At 45.5% G+C, this 18,565-nt stretch overlaps 1 long non-coding RNA gene across 1 annotated transcript in view; it reads left to right on the top strand.

Annotated features, from left to right (window-relative positions):
* The window catches only part of LOC109286403 (uncharacterized), a 30,202-nt gene extending 11,956 nt beyond the window's left edge, over nt 1–18,246 (top strand). Inside the window, exons 2-4 of the long non-coding RNA XR_009462794.1 lie at nt 7,450–7,621; nt 16,391–16,474; nt 16,594–18,246. This is a non-coding gene — a long non-coding RNA (uncharacterized LOC109286403). The remainder of the gene's footprint in view (nt 1–7,449; nt 7,622–16,390; nt 16,475–16,593) is intronic.
* The last annotated feature ends 319 nt before the right edge of the window (nt 18,247–18,565 follow it).

Here is an 18,565-nt window from a genome sequence, read left to right on the forward strand (position 1 = left end):
TCATGAAGAACAGATTGTATAAAATATGGCCAAGGACACTGGTGCTCCTGTCTACTAGATACCAGGTGCAGAATGATGTATATGTAAAGTTGGTGATATCTGGACAAAGTGGAAGCTAAAATCTGAATGCTGTAGGCAAGCATCAGACCTAAGAAACAAGCTGTAAAAGGAGCTTATTGTTGTTTTTGTATCTGTGGCACCAAAGGCTGAAGATACAATGTTGCCCTTCAACTTGGTAACTGAAGAAGCAAAATCATATAATAGTTATCAGTAAACTTGACAGCAGTATATCCCCTCTAGAGACATCATCTACAAGAGATAAAAGATTTTTTCACAGTTTCAAAAGAAGAATGAACCTGTTGAAGATTGTACTAAGGCCCTATAATGTATAGCATAACACTGAAACTTCACTGGTAGGTTGTACGGTAAAATGATATATGATTATATCATTTGGTGTAAAAGAACCTGCTGTGTGTCAAAGAAGTTGCAACTCAACACTGGCTTGATATTTGAGAAGGACCTTATGATGACTAGACAAGCCAAGAATATCAAGAAGTAAGAAGTGTTGCAGGGTCCTACTAACCCTAGAGATAACACCAACTGTATTATTGCCTGACATCAATAGTGTTTGCTGAACTCAAGTATCACAGTCCATTGGCAAGTGCTCTGGCAACCAACCTGTTACATAAAAGCTGGGTGGTTCTAGTACTACCACTAACTATGGTTTTGAACAAAGGCAGATAGATGTGGCTGCAGATAGATGTCATTTTGTGGTGAGCTCAATTTTGTAGGCATGTATTAACCATGCTCAAAACATGCCTACTAGAACAGATGTCTCAGGAGACTTAGGTGCCACTCCACCTAGTTTCTAGAGAAAAGTAGGGTATAGGTAGGAAAATACCTGCTCAGACTGGGCTTGTGCTGAGCATATATAGAAGACAAAGCTTACAGGTACCTGGGGAGCTTCATATCAAGAAGGAAGACACCTAATGAGTTTAGGTGGCTTCAGGGTTATGCAGCACCCGATTAAGAGTATTTTTATTGTAATTCTGGACATTAGTTTCTGAGGCCTGCTTGAGTCTTGTTTTAGGCACCCAAGTCCTTTCAATCTGCCCAATAATATATTTCTGCCTCAGGGTAATTGCCAAATGCTTCAAAGAAAATAAGTTATTAATGCAACCCAAAAAAAGCATAAATATAAACAGCAATTCATCCAGAAACTGGGCTTAATTAGGAGAGAAGTGCTGTGAAATTCTATTTAAGGAGATGTCAGTAGATGCATAACCCTAAACTATGTAAAAAATTAAAGCTTCCAAATGCTTGGCAACGATTTCAATCACTTCCTTAAACTTATTCTATAGAGTTTAAACAAAATTAAACTCACAAGATCATCACTCACAAATCCCTTTGCTAAAGAATCAACCTAATTTTACCTAACAGCAGTTCAGTCACAGAAAATGTAATTTGTCCATATAGTCTACACTAAATTGTATTGCATATATCATTGCAGTTGCAAGCTTTTCATTAGCAAAGATCTGCTCAGCAGCTCCTGATCCCTCTATTCTTTGCTGTTGTGAAATGAGAAGCCATGGCAGATCAATATTTCATGCTACCAGCGGGTGCTGCCTTTTTTTTTTTTACTGGCCAAGGTACCAATTTGTTCTATGTTGCATAGTAACAGGCCTCACTTCCTCTGTTCTTTTTATTAGTCCTGGAACTATAGTATTGAAGTAGAGGACTATCTTTTACATTTAGATCTTTTAATCTGGAGATCATTTTCTCAGGAAAAACTTCAACAAGATACAGTTCTTTATCAATATCCTGGTACAACATTGTTTGCTTTTATCTGATTTTCTAGTACTGAACATCTTTGGTGATACATATATATTTTACCTTTAATAGAATAACTATAATACTGTATAAAGTTTTCTGGACATTACATTAAGAAAAATTAAATCTGGGGTTAAAGTTGGTAAGAGTTCATTGGTGGTTCTAATAGAAATCTGAAGGGAGAGCTTTTATTAAGTTTGCTCTTATATTTTGTCTTATGATAGCGCCTGGAGCCCCTAGCTAAGATCGGTTCACTGCTCTCAGTACAGACAGAGTAAGAAATGTTTTCTGCCCCTTGGGGTAACAAGGAACAATGGTCACAAACTGACAGAGAGCAGATTTAGGCTAGATATCAGGAAAAACTTCATGGTAAGGGTGGCCAAAATTTGGAATGGGCTTCCAAGGGAGGTGGTGCCCTCCCCTACCTTGGGGGTCTTTAAGAGAAGGCTGGATAGGCATCTGGCTGGGGTCATCTGACCCCAGCATTCTTTCCTACCTATGCAGGGGGTCGGACTCGATCTGTTGAGGTCCTTTCCGACCCTAATATCTATGAATCATTAATTTCCTAAATAAATACAACAGAAAAGGGTAGAAGAGGAAAAAGAGCCACAGAGAGATGAGACAGTATTTATACAGGTATTGAAGATACCTGAAAATGTAGCAATGTAGAACTTTTGTGAGTGCCTTGATATTCAGTTCCCATTGTAACTATAGAATGCGTTTAAAAATAGGATCTGAAGTGACTTGCACAAGGTCACGTAGCAGATCACTGGGAGGTAGGTAGAGACTGACACTGGGCATGGTGGTAAGAGTAGTCCTGGACTATGAATATTCAAATAGAGGCACTGAAACTGCATTGGGTCAATTATGAAGTATTCCAGAAAGGCTCTAAATGGAAAATAAGGAGATTCTGGTCTGGAAATATTACTACTGTCACACCAAGACTGCAGCAGCATCATTTAGGTCAGCTGTGACATACCCATGTCCTTATACCCTGTAGTTCCTGCTAGATGAGACCCTGAACAACCTATATACTTACTCCTGCTCTGCACCCACTAAGCCATGAAACACACTGAAGACAAGGATATGGAGACTGGAGGCAGGGGGTGGCCCCAGGATAGCTTCACTGCTTCGTTTCTGGGTTTGGCAGGTATGGAGCAGGAGTGGGTGGGTGTCACCTGCCTGCTAGGAACAGTCTCAAGACCACTGCAAAAATGACACAAGCAGGCCCTTAGAGGCCAAGGAAGTCAGCTATCAGGTGAGGTGATGCTTAATGTCTATATCTAGCAGTTTGAGCCAGTTATTTCCAAACTAAAAAGATGGAACAGTACCAAATGGATAGACCAAACAGTTGGCAGTCAGGGCCTTGTAGAGTTCAAATCTATGCCAAGCTACTGACTCACAATGATTGTGTGAACATGAGCAATTCTGTCAGCTCCCTTTGGCATAAATCAGCTAAGCTGGGACACGGAGTCATGGCCGGAGCTCACTTATCCAGAAGCAACAGCTGGGGAGAAGTTTCTGGAATAAATATACAGAAAGTTTGTTTATAGCCTTAAACTCACCTTTATAGCCTTCAGCATGATACAGTGCTGACTGCTAAAAAGCTGTCCTTCTTTCATCTTTGCATCCTTGTTGTGAAAAGGTATTTAGCAGAACTTGCAAATTCACTGGAATCTGACAAAACCGCACTGTGAGTGCTACTTCTCTGGTCTCAAGCCTATGGGCCATCATGGCTGTCAGCCATGCACCTTAGTGCCCACACCATCACAGTCCCCCCTAACAAAGTTGTGAAACCTGTGGAACCTCCCATCAAAATGAATGGGCATAGATCATTTCACTTTCACTTCCTTGCTCTGTGAGAGTGCTGCTTTTCAGGGACTGCCATTCCACTTGGCAAAGCATTACATTCATCCGTAGTACAGAGCACCTGACTGAAGTCGAGATAGTTCATATTTGTTTTTAAAGGGCATCCTGAGACTTGGGTGAAATACAGGCATTAATTGTTCATTTATGGTGAAAGAGAGTCCAAAGGAAAATCAAGGAAGCAATGACTACCTCCAGATTTTATACTGAGAACATTGTGGGGATGGGGCTCCTCTCAAACAGGGGCCTCCCTTCTAGAATAATGAAATACTCTCACCTGGGTATAAAGCAGGAGTATCTCCTTTCCAATTCAAACAGCTATATTAGTGTTCAGCTGGCATAAATAAGAGGAAACCAATGCCTGTAGCATTAGTACTTAAGATGCTTTCTGCACAAGGTGTTGTTGAGTAAATGACAGTCAAATTAGTTACTCTCTTTAAAAGTAACTCCATGAAAATACATAAACTTTCTGATTTAAAAATATCAAAGTGAATAAAGGATACATAAGGTAAATCTATACCTTGTGTACCCTAAATCTATATTCAGGCTCCCAAATATAAGCTACCCGATATGCATAAACCCCAAGTACGAGAAATCCCCCATTCAATCAATGGGAGTTCAAGATGCACAGCTCTCTAGCACATAGTATGTTGTGGTAAGCATATATATTTATAAAGCAAGTGTGTCAATCAGTAGATTTGTGACCATGGTAGAATGGTAAATATTATTATCTGAGATACTAAATAGGTAGTTTCTAGATGAAATGCTAAAATCAAATAAAAGGCTGCAGCTACCTGTGGAAGAAAACCCTGCATACAGCAGAGGTTATGTCATGGGATTCCTTGTAGAATGTCCTACAAACTGCTCTGTCTGAGGGAAGTTTGCCCTTCTTCTGCCAAAGTATAAGGAAGTTTATCACACCCCTAAAAGCTTTATAGATTTTAGATTATGGTATCTTCACAGACAATAAGCAACCATTCAAATATCTTAATACTTCTCCTGGCAGCTGCAGCCTTCCACAGTCATGATGGCTTCTGTGATACAGAAGAGCAGTTACTGTTGGCTGAACCAAAAGAAATATCTGGGTGAATTTCTGTTCCAAAATCTGCCTGACTTCAAGAGGAGCAAATCTTTGACAGCACCAGCCCAAAGATAACATACAAAGAGGATTCTGCACTGTCCAGAGAACTGGAGGATAAATAAAGACCCTAGTTGGCTGTCCTACAGAAGAGTGTTGCCCATGTTTTCACTCTATAGGAGCATTAGACCCACGTATCAACACAGTAATGAATCTATGTGTTTACAGTCATCATTATATTTCACTGGCTGACTTAATTACGCTGTCCGTTATGTCCACTTAGCACTACATAGTTCCTGTCTCGCACTCTTAACTTTGCACTATTGATCACACTATTTCTGAAGCTTGGAATGCTTCTCTTCCCCTATTCTAATAACCTCCTCCACACTTTGACTGTTGATCCCTGATCAATATCAATGCTAATCTTCCATGCCATGTTTTCAGTGGGTATGTCTACACATGGTCATTTAATGTACATTAGCCCAATTTAAGGTTCATTAAGGGTGCACATCTACATGTGTGTGCCTTTAATGCACCTTGAACTGGCAAATTTAGGCTAATCCCACCTAATTTGATCCTTAGATAAAGCAAGTATCAAATTTAGGAACAATTAGTTAAAGTGCATAAATGCATGTGCAGATGCGCTAACACACATTAACGCAGGGATTTTAGTGCTAGATCTGACCAGCCACTAGGAGTTTGGCCAGAGCCCAGCCCCAGGACTCCTGGCTGCCTTCATTTCCTTCTCCAGGGCTGGGCTGCTCTCTGGCAGCCCCTAGCTTCAGGCTATAAAAGTCTTCAGCCGTTTTGTGCCTCAGGGGGCACACCACAGAGAGCCTGAAGGAGCCAGTGCTGTCTGCAGGAGTCCACCAGGTCCTGTGTTCCTCCCCTGGACAGGACCCAGGCAGCCTCTGCCCATTCTGTTCCCTAGTTGCAGCTGCTACTTGGCCACAGGTGAGGGTTGCAAAGAGCTGCAGCTTGCTACATCCCTTGTCCAGCCCTGAAATTTCCCTCAAGGCTGTAGGAGCAGGGAGCAGATGCTGACCCTGCTCTCTATGGCAGCAGGGCCAGCACCTGCTCCCTGCTTCTGCTCAACTCCATCTCTGTCTTTTTGCAGGTATTGTGGTGAAGTGCCTCTGCTGCACGGCTCCCTGTCCCTGGCCATGCCCCTGTCCAGGGTGCTGCTGGCAGACCTCCATGATCAGCTTCACGGGGACAGCCATGCAGGGACCCAGACAGCTGGCACTGGGGCCATGTCCAAGATGTCATCCCCGTTGAGCTTCGGGCACTTAACTGGACTCACAGGGAGGTGCCCAACTTCATGGTGCTCTGGGTTGGGGCCAACATCTGGAAGCAGTTCACATGGGGGGGGGTGTGCTCAAACACCCACATTTATGAGCCTTATACAGCTGGGATGCGCGTCGAGGCCAGTCCTGGATGGTTTGGTAGTACCGCATGAATGCCAAGATCTTGTGAGCATGATCATGGGTGGCCATGACCAATTTCAGTTGTCAGTCCAGTTGTGCCCAGAAGATCATGACCTTCATGAGGGAGGTGACTTGCTGTTTGGTGCCCTGGGAGACAGGCAACACCCCTGCAAGTGCCACCTGCAGGGGCAGCCTGCCCTCACCCACACCCTGCCTGATGCCTCTGGTGATGCATCACTGGAGGAGGAGACCTTGGGTCTTCAGCACCCCACCCCAGCCAGCTCCTCGACTGCTGCATTCACTGGCAGCTTGGAGACCCCTGCCCAGTGGCCATAGGCAACTAGTAGTGGGGAACGTGCCCCCCCCCAAGATTGGCTGCTGCCACCACCAGCTTCTATGGGCACTCCCCGCTTGCTGCCATCAACACCACCACTGGCTTCTGCGGGCAGGCACAGGCCTCTCGCATGCTGAGGAAGGCATCAATCCTGGTGGTGATGTCCTCTTTGGCAGCGGGAGGCAGGGATGTATAGCGCTGCAATAAGCAGCTCTCCAGGCAGTGGTGGAGGTTGCAGGGCAGCCCAAGTTTTTCCCCCATGCCATCATAGCTCAGGGTCCCCAACCTGGAGCACAGGTGTGCCCAGGGCAGCAGCAGGATCATCATCAGCAGGGCATACCAACTCAGGCAGCTCTCCACCTGCACAAACAGCTCATCACACACCACCCAGGGCACATGCAGCAGGGGCATACTTGGGGCACAGCGGTGGCATGGGGGGGCAACCCCATGCTACCTCCCCGGAGAGGCCCCCAGTGGGAAAGGCAGAGGCATGGCCAGTCCCTCACCCCAGTTGTCTGGGAACCCTGAATGCCCCGATCCTGGGAGCCGTTGGCTGGGTGGCAGCACAGCAGAGCACCTGGCCTTCGGGGGGGCGGGGGGAGCAGTGGGGCCTGGAGTTGCAGCAACTGGTGCTTCCTGCAGCCTAGCCTGGGCCACCCTGGGATGGGGGTAGGGAAGGCAGGTTGCTTATGGCCAGCACCCAGTGGACCGCCAGCCCCAGGGGAGCAAGCAGGGTCGGGGGGCTTGGCTAGTGGCTGCCTGGGCCTAGCCCTGCCCAGACAGCTTACCATGATCCCTGCGCACCTGCACACAGCCGACCTCTGATCTGAGGCTGGGCAGCATGGGCCCCAGAGCATCTCATCTCTGAAATGCTGCAAACTCACACAAAAGGCTTCTGTCTTTTGCCCTTGCAGGGCCAACATCTGGATGTAGGAGAGAGGCTGCAGGGCCCTGCCGGAGTGCCACCTCAAGGTTACTGCTGCCCACTCCTGAAGCCACCCAGCTGCACCAGCAGTGCACCACAGATAGACCCTCCTGCTCCAGCAGCTGGTGGCAGTGGTGGAGAACTGGGCAGCATGGGAGCAGGTATGGAAGCTGGACTGGCGGGAGCAAAACATCACCTGGGAGACTTCCCAGGAGGAGGCATGGGACCAGGCACAGCAGGAGCACTGGGCCTGGCTGGAGACCCTGGAGCAGTGCTGTGTGGAGCTGTTCCAGCAACAACTGGCTAGCCATGACCAGCCAGTGGAGCCTACATCCAGGCCACTCCACACCAGGCACCAGGCCCCTGGTCCCAGCCCTGCAGGGCCCCTGGGTCCCACCCACTGCCCTGCAGCAGGCCTCTACTGCCTCCCACCTTCAGGAGCCTCTGCTGTTCACCTCAACCCCCAGGCCCATGGGAGAACTATTCATGGCCAGGGTGCAAGATACTATTTATGTACCGTAACTAAACAGTGCTTATGATTTCTGAAGTGGATGTCAGCCTAAACCAAAACATTTAGATACTGGTTGAGTTTGAAAACAGCCCTGTTTGGGCTCATGGGTACACAGATGTAAGTTTTCATTAAACCTATTAAATAGTGAGATCCTAACCACAGTGTTCAGATTTGGCCTTAGTTCCAGCTTTTGAAATCACCTTCTCCCCAGCTCCCCTATTGAAAAATACAATAGGGAAAGGAGTTTGATTCCAGCATAAAACAATGTTTATTTAACATTGCACAAAACAGTTAAAGGTAGGACTTTCCAACTCACTGACACAGACCATGAGGTCTGCATACCAGGAACCTGAAGCATCTCTCAAGTACTGATATTTTGTGAATGTTAAATGAATGGGCTCACTTTGAGCCATTTTTTAATTTTTCAGAACCCCAATGGAGACCAGAAAGAGTACTGAGGAAATTATTTTCTGAGCTATAAATAATGGTACCACTTACTTAGGCAAGAAACTGTTCTAAAAATGAATCAATAGCACTCCTTTTGTTACAAAACAAATAAATAAAATGGCAGGCCAGAAGCTGAGCCTTGGGGGCTCCAGCAGAGAGACATTTCAGTTTACTGCTCTTTACAAGGGGGTTTATTTGACAGCAATTTGATATATAATATCTCAGCAACACAAGAGCTGTGGCAAGAAAGTCCTGTAGTCATTATTTTTTCACTAAAATATTATGATCAACTGTGCCGAGAGCTTTGCTTAGGTCAATAGAAATAGCTCTAACTTAGTTGTTATTACCCAAAGATAACAAAATGTCATTAGTAACTTTAACAGAGCTATAGCTAGGATCATGCCAGATCCCAGTTTGACAGAAAGATGCTGTTAAGTTCTGAAAGGTTAGGATACATGTAGGTCATGGGGAAAGGGACTTGGTAGTAGGGGTCTGCTACAGACCACCACACCAAGAAGAAAAGCTAGATTTGGAATTCTTGAGGGAGCTCTCAGAGGCCATACAGTCTAGGGACGTGGTTGCCATGGGGGACCTAAATTACCCTGACATCTGCTGGGAGGAGCAGTCAGCCAAATCCAACCATTCATATAGGTTCTTAACCTGCAAGCAGGACCTTCACCTAATGCAGGAGGCATATGGTCCCACTAGGGGGAATGCCTTACTGGACTTGGTGTTGGCTATGGGGGAGGACCTGGTAGGGGAGCTGCGGATTTGTGGTCACCTTGGGGACAGTGACTACCAATCAGTTGAATTCACCATATGGTGTAGGGTGGGTAAGATAAATAGTAGGGTGGAAGTGCTTGACTTTAGGAAGGCTAACTTCAGCATGCTTAGGAGTCTAGTCAATGACGCACTGCAGGAGAAGAGTATTGGTGAGATGGGAGTCCAGGAAGGGTGGTCATTCCTAAAGGAAGTGATTCTTCAGACACAGAGGAAGACTATCGCAGTATGAGGGAAAAGGGGGAAAGGAGCCAAAAAACTTCCTTGGCTCAGCAGGGAAATCCAGGGGAGCCTAAGGCCAAAAAAGAAGGCATATAGGCAGTAGAAGCAGGGGGAAGCTACCAAGGAGGAGTATACCTACTTGGCCCGCACTTGCAGGGAGGCAGTTAGAAAGGCCAAAGCAACTACAGAGCTGAGGCTGGCAACACAAAGACAACAAAAAGTCTTTTTTTCTTAGGTATGTAGGGAGTAAAAGGAAGGCACAGGACAGCATAGGACCCCTACTGAACAAGGAGGAGCAATTAGTGACAGAGAGGGGGGACAAGGCTGAGCTATTCAATGAGTTTTTTTGCCTCAGTGTTCCTGAACAGGGCTTAAGATAAGTCTTAGATGGGCATCAGAGGGACACCAGCCTACCAACTGTCGACGCTGACGTGGTGCACAGTCACTTGGATGGACTGAATGTGTTCGAGTCAGCAGGCCCAGATGAGCTACATCCAAGGATACTGAAGGAACTGGTTGGTGTCATAGCAGAACCACTGGCATAGTTCTTTGAGTGCTCGTGGCACTTGGGTCAGGTCCTGGAGGACTGGAAAAGGACTAATGTGGTCCCTATTGTCAAGAAGGGGAGGAAGGAGGATCTGAGTAATTATAGGCCAGTCAGTCTCACCTCTGTCCTTGGAAAGGTCTTTGAAAAAATCATGAAGGATCTTATTTGTGGGAGTCCAGAGGGAAGAGTAGTGCAGCAGGAAAGCCAGCATGGATTTGTAGCAGGTAGATCATGCCTGACCAATCTGGTTTTGTTTTATGACAGAGTCACAAAATGCTTAGATGCAGGAGTAGAGGTGGATGTCGTTTTCTTGGACTTTAGCAAGGCCTTCAATATGGTATCTCATCCTATTCTCATAAATAAATTAAGAGTCTGTGACATAGAAGTTTACACAGTCTGGTGGGTGACAAATAGGCTTAACGGTTGCATCCAGAGAGTGGTAGTAGATGGGTCAGTATCGATCTGGAAGGATTTGGGTAGTGGGGTCCCGCAGGGTTCGGTCCTTGGGCCTGTATTCTTCAATATCTTCATCAGTGACTTGGATGTGGGGTGAAGTGTACTCTGTCCGAATATGCAGACAATACTGAATTGTGGGGTAAAGTGCACACTCCAGAGGGTAGGGAATGATTGCAGGCAGACCTGGACAGGTTAGAAAAGTTGGCAGTGCACAATAGGATGCAGTACAACAAGGACAAGAGTGCTGCATCTGGGGCGCAAAAATATCCAGCACACCTACTGGCTGGGAAGTGACCCTCTTAGCAGCACAGAAGCAGAAAGGGATCTCGGAGTCATAGCAGACTCCAAGATGAACATGAGTTGTCAGTGTGACAAAATCATCAGCAAAGCACAATCAGCAGATGCATGACAAATAGATCCAAGGAGGTGATACTTCTCCTCTATGCAGCATTGGTCAGACCGCAGTCCAGTTCTGGGTGCCATACTTCAAGAAGGATTTTGATAGACTTGAGAGAGTCCGGAGGAGGGCCATTCACATGGTTAGGGGCTTACAGGACAAGCCCTATGGAGGAGAGACAGGGACCTGGACCTCTTCAGCCTTTGCAAGAGAAGGCTGAGAGGTGATCTTGTGGCCACCTACAAATTCATTAGGGGGATGCAGCAAGGGATCAGAGATGCTCTGTTCACCCGGGCACCTCTTGTGGTAACAAGGAACAATGGTGACAAACTGACAGAGAGCAGATTTAGGTTAGATATCAGGAAAAACTTCTTCTTGGTAAGGGTGGTCAAAATTTGGAATGGGCTTCCAAGGGTGGTGTTACCCTCCCCTACCTTGGGGGTCTTTAAGAGAAGGCTGGATAGGCATCTGACTCGGGTCATCTGACTCCAGTACTCCTTCCTGCCTAGGCAGGGGGTCGGACTCAATGATCTGTTGAGGTCCCTTTTCACCCTAGCATCTATGAATCTATGAATTATTGAACCTAGATGACAAGTTTTCAGATGAAAGTTTTCAGATCCAATTCTAAGCATCAGATTTAGTCCTTAGAAGCATGTATAGGTCTCAGAGGGATTTAGAGTCTGAGAATTTATTCCTAATATGGCCATACTTATGCAATTTCCTCATCTAAAAACCAACCCCTTTTTATCAGAAACAGTTGAAGAAAGAAACTGGTTTAGATATCTATTAGGCCTGTGCGAAGTAGCAAGAATTCACTTTGGATTTGGATTCGGCTTAAATCGGAGGGACAGTGATTCAAATCGCTATACAAATTTGATTTGGCCAAATTGGATCCGAAGATTTGGCACCACTTCAGAGATTTGGCGATAAACTAAACAGGCAGCAGTCCTCACCTACACTGCTGCCTTCAGCTGATGTCTGTTGTAGTGGGTGAAGGGGGGAGGAAAAGGGCATGGGGGAGAAAGGGATTGGGGCTGGGACAAGCTGCCCAGCTGGGGCAGGGAGCATAGGACTCAGGGAGAGGTGTTGGGAGGGGTGCAATGCAGGCGTGGCTAACTTCAGGCGGAAGGGGGCAAGCGGCAGCAGGGCATAGCCCCAACTCCTAGCACTGCCACACATGCATCCCGTACTCCCCAACACCAGCCAGGCAAGTGGCAGCAGCGCCCACCCCCCATGCAGGCTGGGCAAGCAGCAGCAGCGCCTGCCCTCCCAGCCCCTCCCTGCCCCAGCTGGGCAAGCAGCAGCAGCATCTGCCTCCCATGCCCCCCCACCCCAGCTGGGCTCTGCTTGCCCAGCTCAGGCAGGGGACATGGGATGTGGGTGCTGCCGCTGGTTGCCCAGCTGGGGGGGGAATGGGATGTGCACGTGGCAGGGATGGGAGTGGGCTACACCCTACTTACCCTCTTCCGCCTGGAGCAAGCCGTGCCTGCATCATACCCCTCCTGCCCCAGCTAGGCAAGTGGCAGCAGAACATAGTCCTTGCTCCCAGTGCTGCCGTGCCTGCATACCACGCCCCCTCACCCCTCTCCCCAAGTCCCATGCCCCCCACCCCAGCTGGGCAGCTTTTCCCAGCCCCAATCCCTCCTTCCCCTACACCCCTTCCCTTCCGCCTCTGCTCACCACAATAGACTTACCAGCTGGAGGGCAGCTATGTTCAGCATGGTGAGGACTGTTGCCTGTTTAATCTATGGCCAAATCTCCAAACCAGCCCCAAATCTTTTCCAAATCAATTTGGAGGCTTCCGATTTGATTTGGACCTTTTAATTGGTCTTGCAATTTAATTCGGATTCAGAGATTCACCTGCCAAATCAGGCCGAATCTCCTCTGAATCGAATCAGCTATGAAAGCTTTGTACAGCCCTAATATCCATGAAGGTTTTCAATTAAAGGTGGCACAATAATGCAACTTAATCTCCTCCACCACTGCAAAAAAATAAAGGTGAAAGAAAAGATAAGATTTTGTGAACAAGTAAAAAAAACTTGTCAGTGAATCATGGCAGTAGACAGTTTCATTATAATTAGGATGCCAAAGGAAATGAAGAGAAACAAATGATCAGTCATAAAGAATTGAAAAGAATGCCAGTTAGAGCATTTTAAGACAATTACTCTGCTTTGATATATGTGCTCCATTGCTGTACAATTCCACTGTCCACTACTTGTATTACTGAACTTCATATAGTCCTGATTTTGTCCCTATTATGCATGTGAGCTTTTCCAGAGGAGCACTGTAAAGAGTGAGTCTAAAACAATTGTATTAGGCTGGCTGGCTGGCTGTTTTAGGGATTCATATTGCTCTAACACTAGTGACACGTAAAAATCAGTAGCAATAGTAAAGACCCCAAGTTTTCCTCCCCTTTGAATTTAAAAAATGCCTTGGGTAGAGTGTTTTCTTTCTTACCTCAAGGTAGTGTGTGTTGATTATACTGAATATTTTGTTCATTTGATACGGGTTTTTTGCTCCAATTCATTTGCAAAAAGTTTAAGTAAAAATTACCTCTACTACAAAAACCTAAAAGGGAAATAGTTGAAGGTCAAGAGGAAAATGGTGTAGCCTGGGAAGCTGTTGCTGGCATCCTTGACCTGTTTTAGAATAGGTAAATCCCTGTGGCAGACTGTTTTGTCAGGGGCTGTAGAATGTTCTCTCCTCCTCAAGAGCATGTGTGTCAATCTGTGAGCATTCAAATAGATAGATCAGTGAAAAACTGGTGTCACAGAGAGAAGAGTCAGTCTATGTGCAGGTCCACCTGTCACCAAACAACCCTGATGCAATGGAATCCCTGGGCAAGTACAGAGCAAAGCCTGCTATGTTGTACAAAGTGTACATAAACTTCTCTGGGGCTGGCATGCCCCAACAAACTCTAGCTTCCTTTTCTCCTTATCTGCACACAGGGAGCTAGTGAACCATGGGATATAAGTAATGCAGGACATTTTGCATGTGTGGTCTTGCATCCCATGTTTTCTATAAGGCAAAAACAATGTTGAGTTATTCTGTGAGTAAGAACTGCATAATCCAGGGACCAGTAATTAATGGCCTGTGAGATGGATCCAGCCTGTGAAAAGGTTGGATTTGGTCCAGGAAGTTTCAACCCAGGCCAGGGCAGCATGGGGAATTAGTGACATAGAGCTGGCCATGCCTCCCATTCTTTCTGTGGCACCTTTGCAGCCCTCCTTGTTGCTGTGTTGTGCCTGCACTTGCCCAACCCCTCTGTAGGGAGGGTGAGTGCAGCAATGGTAAGCACAGGCAGCTTGCACTCTCAGGGGCAGGGGAGGGGAGAAAATTTGTGGTATGTAGGGCTGGGAGGAGTGGAGGCTCACATGCTCCAACCCACAGCAGCAAAATGTTGCTATATATGCCTCTAGCATATTCAAACCCTTTCTTTGAACACAAAGTATGTAAAAGGAATTGATTTACCATTGTGTCACATTTAGAGGAAGAGGCCCAGAAGGGTGATCAGGAAAGTCTTCTCATCCAGAAAATGTTATAAAAGTGAAGGCAATATATATACATTAAACCCTCTGAAAACTACTTATCGTAGACAGATCTAGTGTAGTGCTTACAGTAAGTGTTTGTGACAAAAGAAAATACTGCAAATCATGAAGTGCTCTATAAAGATATGCTCCCATAGGATAAAACTAAATCCACCATTACTGAACAGATGTTTTTAACAAGTAAAAGGCAAACTCCAAAGTTACTGAGCAAAATGTATTTCTCTATATTCTTAATCATGTGTAACAGGTGAAGAGCTAGAGGTTGCCATAATCCCCCTAGTGGTCCCCTCAACCCTGCCTAGCTCTAGCCCTTGCCTCCCAGGGTCCCATCCTGGTTCCTCACCTGCCACATTGTTGTAAAACTTGATGAAGGGAGGCTGCCCTCAGGGGCTGGTGAGCCTAAGATGCATTCTCTTATGTCTGTGCCAGTTCCTTATGTCCCATTCCCCTTAAAGGCTAAATTTTTGGTCTCCTTCCATCCCTACAGCCAGACCTATGCCTTCCAGATGTTCCTCTATACACCGTTCCATCCCTTGTAGAGGCCTCAGCCCTCCTGGCTTTAACCTTCCTTTCCTCTGCAGGCTTCCAGCCCTGACCCACTGATTTGAGCCCAGCTCTCTCAACCTCAGCCTTGTCTGTTCTCTGCATCTCTGGGCTCCTGGCCCCTGTGTTTCTCACTCTGGGCCAGCCCTTAGCATCAGGGTGCCTGACCCCAGGCTGGGCTATCCTCATTGTCTCCATCCTCAGCCTTCTGGTCCCTTACCGCAGCCTGGTCTACTTGTTTCTCCAGTCCTCAGCTCTGGTCCTTAACCCCAAGCCAGGCTGCTTGCCTTTCCAGCCCATAACCCTCAGGTCCTTGACCCCAACTTGGCTATCTAGTGCAGAATGCCCTACCAGGCACCACCTCCATGGCCTCCAGACCTACCCAACAGCCACAACCAAGGTGCTCTGGTCCAAAGCCTAACTGACAACATAAACAAGAGCCCCCACTTCACTACAAAAGAATCTACCAACTCTTGGTCTTTACCTCACTGCAGGGTCATCAACTCTCTTTAGCCTGCCTACACATGCTCAGGGGTGGTGGGGGGCACATTTTAATTAGAGCGGTTCCCAGAGAGCCACTCTAATTAAAAAGCTTCAGGTTCATGTATCTAAGCCCCGACGGGTTTAAAAATGGCTGCTGGGGTACTTTATCTAAAACTTATCAAGTGAGGTTTAGATGAAGTGCCCCAGGGGTCATTTTTAAACCCACAGGGGCTTATACACATGACGATGAGGCCACACTGGAGTGTTTTAATTAGAACATGGAGAAGACTTGATTAATCGAGTTTGCTCCAAAGCATTCTAATTAGAACTCCAGAGACCATCTGCTAGTCCATCCACTGCAGACATCTCCCTCAGGAGCTCCTCACTCTTTAGCATGCAGGACCTGGGTTTATGTGCCTGGAAGCCACAACCCCTTTTGGTCACATGCCTTCCCCAAGTCTGCACAGGGCTTACCATGTCAGTCAATGGCCAGCCTGCCTTTCTACATCTGTGGCCCGGCAAAGCCAGCTGAGCTTGCTACATCTTCTTAAAGGGGCAGGAGCTCCTGGCTCCCTGCCACAGTTCCCTCTCCTCCCCCTCCCTTACACCTAAGTAACAGGGTCTGGGTCCCATGTTACATCATGTAAAAGGACTGCTATAAATGCTGAAAAAACCTATTTTAATTGTTTTTCACATGTAACAGGAAGAATCAAAACAGTCCTTAGACATAAGCTTTTCCTCTTTAACATTCTGATTAACTATTAGATTAAAAACTGCTAATTGTTCTAACAATATCTGAAGCAAGATAGAACTTACTAAAGTCACTGACATTTGGCTCCTCTGAAAAGGATTTATTTACTAAGAGGATTTATTTACTATTTAGTAACAGGCAAGACTTTGAAATGGCTTTTTCACCTTATTTTTTGCATGAATGCAGTGCTCATGAAAGGAAATGGATTGACAGTCTTGGTTAATAATTAATCTCTTTCTCCACAGAAAAGGTCCAACTTTGGCAGTGCCAGTGAAAATTCCCTCACCTTTCTTGAGGACAACTCAAGATTTGAAGGACTACTTTGAGAGGTAAAAAGAATGCTTCAGTCCCCATTGTGGGTCAGTCTATTAATGGCAATTGTGGTCTTGATTTTTGCCATGAGGACTGTTTACCTTTCTATTAAAACCTGTATGTTTATTTCACATAGATCGCTGATCAACCAGTAGTTGATAAGAACTTTCATCACAACTCATGTGGACTCCATTTTAATTAGAGATCTAGAATGAAAAGGTGCTTTCAGCCAGTTGTCATTAGAAATAACATTTTAATAATAAAAAAATAGATGCAATTAACTTCTTATATATTGTGAGAAATAGCTTTTCCTATGTGAAATTTCATGTAATTTGAAAAGAAAAGTACTCAATTTAAGAACTATCCTCTTTAAAGCAAGGTAATAGAAGTTTTTCTTTCAAAAGACTTTTGTTACAGCCCTGCATTTTCCCTCATGGTTTATGCCAATTCCAGTAGAGCTATTGGGGATACTACACTGATCCATTTCTATCCTCACAAAAGGATCCTAATGCTGAATATAGTAGGAGGAAACATGAAATGCCTGGTCTTTCCTTCATCCACCTACAGAGAAGTGGCCTGTTTTTTTGTCTGGCCCAGTTCAGATCCATTGTAATTAATTACCAACTGCACACATACTTTTGCTAAATAAAGTTAAACAAAGTACAGTGTGGACTCCAAAGAGACAAAAGGTCTTTCCAAAATAATCAAATTGTCTGAAAATATAGATGGTCCAGAACAAAAACCAAATACCTTTGAACCTTTAGGCATAGATTAATCTGTAACTGAAAACAGACAATGAAGGCATTATAATCAGGAAGTGTAAAGAGAAAGAAGACACGTTTAAAAAGGCAAGACATCCTATGATTCATATTACTTTATTGTTCACCGAATTAAAAGAGAGTAATTGCTTGTGATGTGACGAAGTCTCCAAAATCCATCCGAATGGAATTGCAGAATCATTGAAATGTAGAGGATGGCAATAAGCTGGCCCTGACTGTGGTCAATTTGAGCTTCATACAATCCAGAAAGGTGGGAAAAGCAGAAAATGCCATTTATCACCTTTGCCTCATACATTCTGGAAACAGCCAGGCACCACAGCAGTCCATGGTGTAAACAAAGGTAACCCCTAGGACTGCTCAGTGCCCACTACAGTTCTTAGTGAAGCTGTTTGGTGCTCCAGCCCTGGCTTCCTCCTCCATTGGCCACTCCCTCAGCTTGTCCCTGTGCCAAGGGCCCCGAGGAAGGTTAACATAAGCCCATTCTGTAGTGTAGGCCCTACATGACTAGGCAGTTGCCCATGCACATAGGTGGTTTCCCTCTTGAAATGACTAGTCAGGTCTGTGGTTCCTGTACACCCAAGGCCAATGTTGAAGGGTAGCATTATTGGGCAGACCATGTCCCACTAGTCAGCAGAATCTGTTATGTTATTTATATGAACACAGGAACAACAGTATGTAGGCTGCCTTTTTATGTTTTGGAAATGAAGCTCAAAGTACTATTTTATCAGAATAACTCCTGTCTTAACTAAGATTGTGTGATCTTTATTCATGTTTAAGGAAAACAGGTTAATGGTTTCCATACAGTTCCACATTGTAACCCACACTGACAAATCATTGTATGGAATGCGAGATAATTCAATATGATCAGCAATTTTGCTTGAGACAGGCCCAGAGCTGATTTATCATAAAAATATTAAAACTTCTCCTTCCTTAAAAAAGAAATGGATGACTTTTCCAGGCCATTACTGTGAGGTAAAAATAGTGAAGAATCAAAAGTATAAATACCTGTGCCAAACCTTGCTGATGAACATCTTTAAAACAAAGCTCCTGGGGCTCTGGTACAGCTAGGCCCTTGACATCCATTCGCAGAAATGTGTAACAAAAAATATTGAAAATGTCAATAAAGGCAAATTTGCCTCTAGTTCATCCATGGAATGTAGAGAAGTAGTCTTCTGACCAGATGCCATATAGTGCAACAAGATGAGGTAGAAAGGTAGATCCCACTTTGGAGCCAGTTCCATCTCCAGTGCCTGTATGCAATTACATTTAAAGTGAGTAGGAGTTAGGCGTGCACTCATATTTTTAAGGTCAGAATATGGCCCTGTCACA

Source organism: Alligator mississippiensis, chromosome 1, assembly GCF_030867095.1.
Source record: "Alligator mississippiensis isolate rAllMis1 chromosome 1, rAllMis1, whole genome shotgun sequence".
Lineage (NCBI taxonomy): Eukaryota > Metazoa > Chordata > Crocodylia > Alligatoridae > Alligator > Alligator mississippiensis.